At 33.0% G+C, this 10,929-nt stretch overlaps 2 long non-coding RNA genes across 2 annotated transcripts; one reads left to right on the top strand and one right to left on the bottom strand.

Moving 5' to 3' along the window:
* Window positions 1-246: 246 nt before the first annotated feature.
* LOC133198605 (uncharacterized) lies at window positions 247-1,285 on the bottom strand. The gene is made up of 3 exons (XR_009722512.1): window positions 1,199-1,285; window positions 828-975; window positions 247-544 (listed from the first exon to the last, which is right to left on the bottom strand). It is a non-coding gene; the product is annotated as an uncharacterized LOC133198605 (long non-coding RNA).
* Window positions 1,286-3,699: 2,414 nt separating this feature from the next.
* Window positions 3,700-5,544, top strand: LOC133198604 (uncharacterized). Its single transcript, XR_009722511.1, has 5 exons — window positions 3,700-3,758; window positions 4,092-4,195; window positions 4,342-4,445; window positions 4,654-4,744; window positions 5,431-5,544. It is a non-coding gene; the product is annotated as an uncharacterized LOC133198604 (long non-coding RNA).
* Window positions 5,545-10,929: the final 5,385 nt, after the last annotated feature.

Raw genomic sequence — 10,929 nt, 5'->3', positions numbered from 1 at the left:
ATGTGCTCGACTTCACACGCCTTGGAAAATATGTAATTGGTTGTGATAGATGCTTGTGTGTTTGCATATGTGTCCAGCTTCACACATTTTCATGTATGTGCTCAACTTCACACGCCTTGGAAAATATATAACTGTGGTTGTGGTAAATGTTGGAGTGTATGCATATGTGTCATGCTTCGCACAGAGAGAAAAGTTTTGTGTGCTCTTTTCTAGAAGATAATGATTGTTTAAATATACTCTGAATAAATCCTCTAAAGAAATGGATAATCATAATGAGTTACATACTAAGTTCCTCAGTGCACAATATACACAATTTTACTGAAAATTAAACTTGTGCAAAAACTCTCTTGCTGAATAACTTTCATTATTATAAATGCTTGAATGTTCATCTATATATTTTCAGATATTTTCTAGTCAGTGTATATATTCTTGATCAAGATGGCATCCACTTTTGATTCCCCTCTCTGTCATCTTTTCTTGGTCACCAATTAATTCAACAGTAGGCTGGGTACTCAGATCTCTCAGGTGTTGGACAAAAGGAGTGCTAATAATAAACATAATCTTCGAAATTATAGAGAATAACATCCATCTCTTTTTCAGGTTTGCATTAATTAGTTATCTTTTGAAATTAAAGCACTTCTGCAATAACCTTGAAAACTTGCCAAGATACTTTAAATGTTTGTAGCATGCTTTAACTACTTTAATTTTATTTTTGGAAGTTTAGAATAATAGAAAAACAAGTTCAAATATAAAAATAAAATGTAAAAGATCTTAATAATGAAGATTCATTTACACAATTTGATAACACATTGAAGTCATTTCCTCACCTGACTTGCTCATAATTTATCTTCATAATGGAGTTGATTCTATGATGATCACTTTCAATCATTTAAAAGAACTTCTTCATCTCAAATTATCTGAAGGTCATCCATCTTCCCAACTGCCACTCACCCAAAGTGTACCAAGACTTCTGACCTGTATAATATCCAAATTCAAAATTAAAATTTTAAAAAATCTCTTCACCATACTGGTCTCTTTAAAAAATGTGAGAAAATAATTTAAATACTTTTCTGAAGATGGAAAAATGTAGTGAGTATCTCACAATGTTTAAAAATATTTTGATCTCTGTACAGTGATAATGTATGAAAAAGTCATGTCCCTTGTATTTGAAAAAAAATTCCATTCTTAAGGACATTACCCAACATGGAAATAATGTACATATGTCTCTGGCACAACCAAACCACAAGAGACCTTTCCATACTTAGCACCATGCATTAGCTCTCCACTCGGTTTCTACAAAAGATAAATTTAAAATTATGAAAAGGTAATTTTTTTGACAGCTAAGTCTGATTAATTATTTTCCAGTCAGTGATGAACAGAATATTTTATTTCCTTAATAATCAGGGACAGATTATTTACGATTATCTTAAATGAACAAAGTTTGACCCCCCCCCCCCAATCGCCACGAATGCGGGTGGTTACGTTCCGATTACTTGTTCGACCCGCGTGGTTTCGACACGAATCCATGTTCGACCCGAGTGGTTTCGTTCCAAAGCAATTAATTAACAATTATTTGCTTCAGAACGAAATTAGTTAACACTTTCAAAAGTTTTACATTTTATTTTTTCGTCTACATTTTTTTATATCGACTAAGTATATTTTAATCATTTAAATAGTGTTAATTATCGTGTGTAATTTAATTTAGAGCAACGTACATTGTTTAGATAGTGCAAATGTGATCACGGTACATTTGAAGAAGTATTTGATTAATTTTTATGGAAAACTGTTCAAATATAATTCATTACTAAATCAAATTAATAACATCCATGCTCCGCGATAGTAGAAAAAAAATGTAAGGAAGCCATCTGACTGCATGTTGACTACACATAAGGAAACAACGACCTATTGACACGTACATTTCTGAAGCCATGCAATATACAGCTACCGAATATCCATTTGTTTACCGCACAGTGTGTACCCCTGTACTCAGGTATTGACATGAGATCTAGAGTAGGTCGAACCCACTTGGGTCGTAACCACGCGGGTCGAACACGGAATCTGAACGTAACCACCCGATACCATCGCCACTACAAAAGGAAAAAATAAACTGACTCAGAAACTCTTATTTCAGTGAGGTAAAGGGAATAATGGCATCAGACAAGGAAAGATTATTAACCATTTTTTAAGTTGAGATGAGATTATATCGTTTAAACATTTTTGAAGTTAATATATTTTTAACCCAACCCAAGCCCCCCCCCCCCCCCCGCATCAAACAAAAAATAGTCGCCCCATTATTTAGCTGTCCGAAATCTATAACAAAATTTTTATTATGCTTTTTTTTCCATTTTAATTTATTATATCCTGACATTGATACCACCACTATATAGTAGATGCAACAAATTAAGAAGTGACCCCTCTTCTTCCCTCCCTCCCCTAGATGTTTCGTCTAAATGTTAAACGACGTTGTTCAAAATCTTCAAAGACAGAAACAGTTATACACAACAAATAAGCACATTTTCATTACCTTGCAGTCAGTGTCGAGTGACACACGTAAATAACATCCCGCAATCTCTTTGTTTATTCTTGGCGGAATTTTGTTGCCTTGTAGACTGGTTCCCATACATTGCAAACGCCCTGAATAAGTCATACGCTTATTATTTTTGTTTATAAGAGGTAATATCAGTAATATGTCCCGTTCATTTGACAACCTTTACTTTAAAATACTGAAATATATTTTATCATATATACAGATGTTTTCCACCTCAGTATTGTGTAATCCTCTTCATCCAAGTCTTCTCGAATTCAAAACGAACGATCTACTTTTAACAGTAACCCAAATATGGCACTGTGTATTCGAATGAATAGCCAATCATGGGTAGTAAAACCCGGGCCGGGCCGGGAATTTTGAAACTGAAAACCGGGTTTTCGCTAATTACTGAAAAAATACTTAATTCTTCAGCACGTAACTTACAGACGTAATTTAATACAACAAAATGTGTCTTCGCTGAGAGTTTTAACACCAAATATTATATTGTTCAATTATTATTAACGATTGTCATTTTCTCGGTGACTAAATTGGGTAGTAAGCCCGGTTTATTCATTTTGGTGCTTTAAAGCTAATTAAACTCAAAATTGGATGTCTTTGTGTTTTATCATTGTTTATTAACTTTAAGAACTTAAATATTACGACAATTGCAAAAATTAATGTCGATAATTAAAATAAACGCCGAGTTTTGATACCCGGGACAGTCCAAAACCGGACGCGTTTGCCCGGGACAAACTGGAACATTCCGAAAAAATTGCCATCAGATAACCGGGTGCAGAGAATAATATAGAATTTATTAAAAAAAAAAAAGTAACCTAACTCCCCCCACCCAAAAAAAAAAAAATAAAATAAATCAACAAATGGAGAAAATAAATGAATGTATTTAATTATATCTGTAAGTTTCATGACAAATAATTAAGTATTTTTTCAGTTATTAGCAAAAACCCGGTTTTCAGTTCCAAAATTCACGGCCCGGCCCGGGTTTTACTACCCATTTTAGTCACACCGGTAACCCAAATATGGCACTGTGTATTCGAATGAATAGCCAATCATTTCAAATCTAGTTGAGCGGGTCTCATCGGTATTTTCTGGTATTTTTGACGAAAATATGCAACCAGTGATCAGTTGAATTGAACCTTTTCATCTACCAGAATATTTAAGGAGGTTATTGCTTGGAAAACTGCTCGAGCTCCCGGGCTGGCATGCACTGCAGGTTTGTTTACGTTTTCCATCTGTTTTCAGCATACATTGTGAAACATTGAAACTGATGAAAGTAAGGAAAAACTACTCTGAATATGTGTTTTAGATAAGTAACTTGATAAATTGGGGATAATGTTCCATTTTTTTCTGTAAATGATCATGGATTAATCAAGACCAAGAAAAACAATTTTAGGTCACAGTTTCAGAATGTTTAGCTGTTTACATTAGTGCTAGAAAAAAAATGTAGAAGCCAGGGTAGGGGCAATGTTCTTAATAGAGGACAAGTTAGGTTATATTTTATAGATATTATTTTGTATTCTAAACCATGTCCATTTTTCAAAAACAGGTACAGTGAAATCAATTATGCAGGTTCTTGAAGAAAGTCATGGATGACAACAATGTATGAATTACCAGACCAAGGGATACCAATGTTTTTTTGACGGTATACTTGTACGTATTAGTTTAAAAAAATCAATAAATAGTATCATGAAAATGTTACTTAAACAATTATTTACATTATCAATTGCTTGACTTGTTCGTGAGTCAGTATAATTATACATTTCTGTTTTCAAAAAATGTGTTATTACTTTTTCCAGGCTCCAGCTACTCAGCTTACTGTGAGAGAGTTAACACCTTATTGACATATCTTTCATGAAGAAGAAACACTTGAGAAGAGTTCAAGAGTTAAATTTTATAGATGGTAAGTGTTGCTTAGACCTAAAGTATTCTTTAATTGTGAAGAAAACAAACATAAGGGTGTTCGGCAATTCATAACTATTAACTGTGATTGCATTGTGTATTTTTAAAATCATTCTTTGGTATGCTTCAAACTCAAAAGTATTTATGAAAACATTGACTATATTTATCCAGATGTATGAAATGTTTATCAAAGTTAAATTCCATTTTAGCATGTTATCTTCAAAATGAGGGACTTGTCAACTTTTACAATTCCAAGGTCAGGAAATAATTCATGAGCAGCAACATGCTACTGGGAGAAAGGTACATATATCCTAAACCATAACTTGAATATCATACTATAGCTCTATAAGCAGCAACTTTTGGTCTTTTTGCTACCTGATGACTAAGAAGGAAAATGGAGTTAATTATATGTGTTCAGTAATTATCCATAGATACTGATGCCAGTAATTTTTCACAAATTATCTTGCAAGTAAGACAAACATTTTCCAATTCTGCGAAAGTATCTTAGCTACAGAAGGTCACGAGAAATCTTATATTACTCCTACATTAGTATATTTTGTAAATAATCCTTTCAAAAGAAAAATTAGGTAATGATAAACAAAGAAATTACAGAGTTATTAAATTTTAATCTTAGGGGTAAGATAAGGGCTAGTGGCCCAGTCCATTTATTATATATTATCATAAAATAAGTTAATAGCAACATGTTCATCTGTTTGTTTCTGTCTTTTTTAATAAGATTAACATTGTCTTTTTGGTAAAAATAAAGGCTGACATTAATGGTTCAAAATATTTTCTTTTTGAGGTTAAATATCATGTATGAAATTTTTATCTACATGTATTAATATGGTTGGATCTTGTTTCAATTTTCATTAGTCATGATACTGTGAATACTGATATCACAGTTTATGTGAATTTATAACACAGATGCCTATGAAAATATTCATATTCATGTTACTGAAAATATATTTTTTTCTTCTTCTTTTAAGGAAAACAATAGAAGACTGCCTGCATGAGAATAAAAGTTCTGGACTCTGAAAAGGAATATATATGTGACAAAATATATATTTGGACAGTTGTTGATTTCCACAAAAATGCATGTCGAGTAACAAGAAAGTGGAGCACAGTTTCATGTCCATTCAAATCTTTAAATTCAAGGATGAACAATTGGTTCTTATTAAAACAAAATGACATGTTTGAAAAGGATTTTGGTGAAATGTACTCTGTCCTGGATACTTATATTATTTATGTGTATGGGATTATATTTGCAGGATAGACTATGAACAACAGATACTGTCAAGAAATTTGATGTTTTTGATTATATGTTTGTATAAAAATGTTTGGTATAGTAATAAACAAAGTTAAAGTCAATCTGTTGTTACTTTGTATATTAAGTATTATGTCCAGACTCTTCTGCAGTTTCAATTTGGAAGGAAAAGCTTTTTTATCATATGCACAAGCTTTATTCAAAAGAATGGAAAACAGTAATAAACTTTTGTGGCTATTAAAGATGTTATTTAATTAAATTTAATATTTGTAATTATCAGATTTAATGTACCCCAAATACTGTGTTTAATGTTTGTAAATATTAACTTTACTTTTTTGTAAAGTCAAGACAATGTGGGACATTACATCATATTTAAGTGCATGTAAAGTTAATGTAAAGGTTACCTTTTCCAACTTTGACTTTTTTCAGAAAAGCCAATTAAAGGCATTGTAAATAATAAATTTACATTATCTTTACTTGTTTTGTAAAGCCAAATTTTCATGCAGTGTAATTCATTACAATGAGAAGCAATCTTACTTATCCATGCCTCACCGCACACAAGGTAGTGTACAGTTACCCAGACAATGGAAATTCATCTTTTGCTTGAAAGTATTCAAATGCTGTAATGTTAGAACTATCTTTGATTTGGGTTGTTGATTTGATAACCCATATTACATATATGAATAGTCAAATACTTGCGACTTTTTGTCTATTTTGTACATATAACATTTTTGTGAAAACCTGCATATAAATAGCTTTATCAAGCTATTTTGAATAGCTTAATAAAGCTATATAGCTATTTCAAGCTATATAGCTTAATCAAGAGATTGTGCTTGACCTGTTAACTGAACAAAGTTTGACTACCCCCCCCCCCCTCATCGCCACTACAAAAGGAGAAAGTAAACTGACTCAGAAACTCTTATTTCAGCAAGGTAAAGGGAATAATGGCATCAGACAAGGAAAGATTATTAATCATTTTTTCAGTTGAGATGAGATTATATCTTTCAACAGTTTAAACATTTTTGAGGTTAATATATTTTTAACCCCCCCCCCCCCCCCCCCCCCCGTGCATCAAACATTAAATAGTCGCCACGTTATTTAGCTGTCCTAAATCTATAACAAAATTTTCCATTTTAATTTATTATATCCTGACACTGATACCACCACTATATAGTAGATGCAACAAATTAAGAGGTGACCCCTCTTCTTCTCCCCTCCCCTAGATGTTTCGTCTAAATGTTAAACGACTGCTGTTCAATATCTTGAAAGACAGAAACAGTTATACACAACAAATAAGCACATTTTCATTACCTTGCAGTCAGTGTCGAGTGACACACGTAAACAACATCCCGCAATCTCTTTGTTTATTCTTGGCGGAATTTTGTTGCCTTGTAGACTGGTTCCCATACATTGCAAATGCCCTGAATAAGTCATACGCTTACTGGTTTTGTTTATAAGAGGTAATATCAGTAATATGTCCCGTTCATTTGACAACCTTTACTTTAAAATACTGAAATATATTTTATCATATATACAGATGTTTTCCACCTCAGTATTGTGTAATCCTCTTCATCGATCTACTTTAAACAGTAACCCAAATATGGCACTGTGTATTCGAATGAATAGCCAATCATTTCAAATCTAGTTGAGCGGGTCTCATCAGTATTTTCTGGTATTTTTGACGAAAATATGCAACCAGTGATCAGTTGAATTGATACCTTTTCATCTACCAGAAGATTTAAGGAGGTTATTGCTTGGAAAACTGCTCGAACTCCCGGGCTGGCATGCACTGCAGGTTTGTTTACGTTTTCAATCTGTTTTCAGCATACATTGTGAAACATTGAAACTTATGAAAGTAAGGAAAAACTACTCTGAATATCTGTTTTAGATAAGTAACTTGATAAATTGGGGATAATGTTCCATTTTTTTTTTCTGTAAATGATCATGGATTAAACAAGACCAAGAAAAACAATTCAAGGTCACAGTTAAGAATGTTTAGCTGTTTACATTAGTGCTAGAAAAAAATTTAGAAGCCAGGGAAGGGGCAATGTTCTTAATAGAGGACAAGTTAGGTTATATTTTATAGATATTATTTTGTATTCTAAACCATGTCCATTTTTCAAAAACAGGTAAAGTGAAATCAATTATGCAGGTTCTTGAAGAAAGCCATGGATGACAACAATGTATGATTTACCAGACCAAGGGATCCCAATGTTTTTTTTGATGGTACTTGTACGTATTAGTTTTAAAAAAATCAATAAATAGTATCATAAAAATGTTACTTAAACAATTATTTACATTATCAATTGCTTGACTTGTTCTAAATCGAGATTCCTCTGACTCTAACCCTTGCTTTTATATTTTGAAATGTGCAGGGGAGAGTCAGAGCGGAGGCCATATTGAAAAGTGGGAATTCAGCGACACCAGCTGGTGTCGCGACTCTGCCTACCTTTTACAACTTTATTTCGCGGAGCTAACTTCCGAGACGCGAGAACTCAGTAAAGGGATGATTCTTCTACAACTTAATCATCACTAATACGATGATATCGCCGTTTAAACGACCCTATCACCGACAAGTGAAGCATCACTTGAATTAGGTCGCCTCCTCGTCATTCAATTTCTTTGCGCATGACGTCAGCACACAAATACACAAAATTCCAATCGGTTTCAAACTAACACGTGGTCAAAACACGTGTGGAGTTTTCGCAAAAACATGAGGGTGTGGTGAAAAGGCACAGAAAACAACAGAATGATGTCACATTTATTTACTGATAAGGAAAACAACCGTTGAAAGTGGCCTCTATGCTCATATGAGGAAAAAATTGGCAGCATCACCACACATGATTTGTTCATGTGATAGTTTGTTTGTGTATTTGTGTGCTGACGTCATGCGCAAAGAAATTGAATGACGAGGAGGCGACCTAATTCAAGTGATGCTTCATTTGTCGGTGATAGGGACGTTTAAATGGCGATAGCAGCGTATTAGTGATGATTAAGTTGTAGAAGAATCATCCCTTTACTGAGTTCTCGCGTTTCAGAAGTTAGCTCCACGAAATAAAGTTGTAAAAGGTAGGCAGAGTCGCGACACCAGCTGGTGTCGCTGAATTCCCACTTTTCAATATGGCCTCCGCTCTGACTCTCCCTGCACATGTCAAGATATAAAAACAGGGGTTAGAGTCAGAGGAATCTCGGATTAGACTTGTTCGGGAGTCAGTATAATTATACATTTCTGTTTTCAAAATGTGTTATTACTTTTTCCAGATTCCAGCTACTTTGCTTACTGTGAGAGAGTTAACAGCTTATTGACATATCTTTCATGCAGAAGAAACACTTGAGAAGAGTTCAAGAGTTAAATTTTATAGATGGTAAGTGTTGCTTAGACCTAAAGTATTCTTTAACTGTGAAGAAAACAAACGTAAAGGTGTTTGGCAATTCATAACTATTAACTGCGATTGCATTGTGTATTTTTAAAATAATTCTTTGTTATGCTTCAAACTCAAAAGTATTTATGAAAACATTGACTATATTTATCCAGATGTATGAAATGTTTATCAAAGTATAAATTCCATTTTAGCATGTTATCTTCAAAATGAGGGACCTGTCAACTTTTACAATTCCAAGATCAGGAAATAATTCATGAGCAGCAACATGCTACTGGGAGAAAGGTACATATATCCTAAACCATAACTTGAATATCATACTATAGCTCTATAAGCAGCAACTATTGGTCTTTTTGTTACCTGATGACTAAGAAGGAAAATGGAGTTAATTATATGTGTTCATTAATTATCCATAGATACTGATTCCAGTACTTTTTCAGAAATTATCTTGCAAGTAAGACAAACATTTTCCAATTCTGCGAAAGTATCTTAGCTACAGAAGGTCACGAGAAATCTTATATTAGGCCAAACAAAAAAATATGTGTGGTTCCGGTTACACTTCCAAAAAAATTAGGTAGGTAGGTAGGGATTTTTTTTTTTATTTTTTAACAAAATGATTTTCTTAATTTTTTCTAAATAATACCTATCACTGCTTTGCAAATGGCATTTAGATGTGGTGTGATAATATACTAGTCAATATTGGTAGGGGACACCTACATGCTAGCTTGCTTTGGATTTAACACTATTAAACACTTGCAATATGTTTTTCAAGGAGGCCCTCATTGCTTAAACTAAAACTTAAACTGGAGCCATTGATGGAAATCGGGGGAAATTCTGGAAAAAATACGAAAATTGCCAAAAAAAAGTTTAGGGTCGGGGGTATAAAATAGGAAAGGTCGGGTAACCGGAACCACACATATTTTTTATTTGGCCTTACTCCTACATTAGTATATTTTGTAAATAATCCTTTCAAAAGAAAAATTAGGTAATGATAAACAAAGAAATTACAGAGTTATTAAATTTTAATCTTAGGGGTAAGATAAGGGCTAGTGGCCCAGTCCATTTATATCATAAAATAAGTTGATAGCAACATGTTCATCTGTTTGTATATGTCTTCTTTAATAAGATTAACATTGTCTTTTTGGTAAAAATAAAGGCTGACATTAATGGTTCAAAATATTTTCTTTTTGAGGTTAAATGTCGTGTACAGTGTATGAAATTTTTATCTACACGTATTAATATGGTTGCATCTTGTTTCAATTTTCATTAGTCATGATACTGTGAATACTGATATCACAGTTTATTTGAATTTATAACACAGATGCCTCTGAAATTATTCATATTCATGTCACTGAAAATATATATATTTTTTCTTTTTTTAAGGAAAACAATAGAAGACTGCCTGCATGAGAATAAAAGTTTTGGACTCTGAAAAGGAATATATATGTGACAAAATATATATTTGGACAGTTGTTGATTTCCACAGAAACGCATGTCGAGTAACAAGAAAGTGGAGCACAGTTTCATGTCAATTCAAATCTTTAAATTCAAGGATGAACAGTTGGTTCTTTATAAAACAAAATGACGTGTTTGAAAAGGATTTTGGTGAAATGTACTCTGTCCTGGATACTTATTTAGGCCATTCCAAGTTTTTTCTATGTTTAGCGTCCGCGTGCGCCTTGGTTTTTGACACCCCGTATCAGAAAAAAACAAACAGAATCAGGAGTCCTGAAATCGGTTATTCTAGTCAAAATGTTTGAATTCTGTCAATTTCTATCAATATTTGTCTACAATATGCCATATTAGGAATATTTTAAGCATTTAATACCTCGGTTTTGCTG

Source organism: Saccostrea echinata, unplaced genomic scaffold (assembly GCF_033153115.1).
Source record: "Saccostrea echinata isolate AGI-Se365-2 ecotype Australia unplaced genomic scaffold, CSIRO_AGI_Sech_v1 ptg000033l, whole genome shotgun sequence".
Lineage (NCBI taxonomy): Eukaryota > Metazoa > Mollusca > Bivalvia > Ostreida > Ostreidae > Saccostrea > Saccostrea echinata.
The sequence above is the reverse complement of the archived record's forward strand: the minus strand, read 5'-3'. Positions and strand labels throughout refer to the sequence as shown.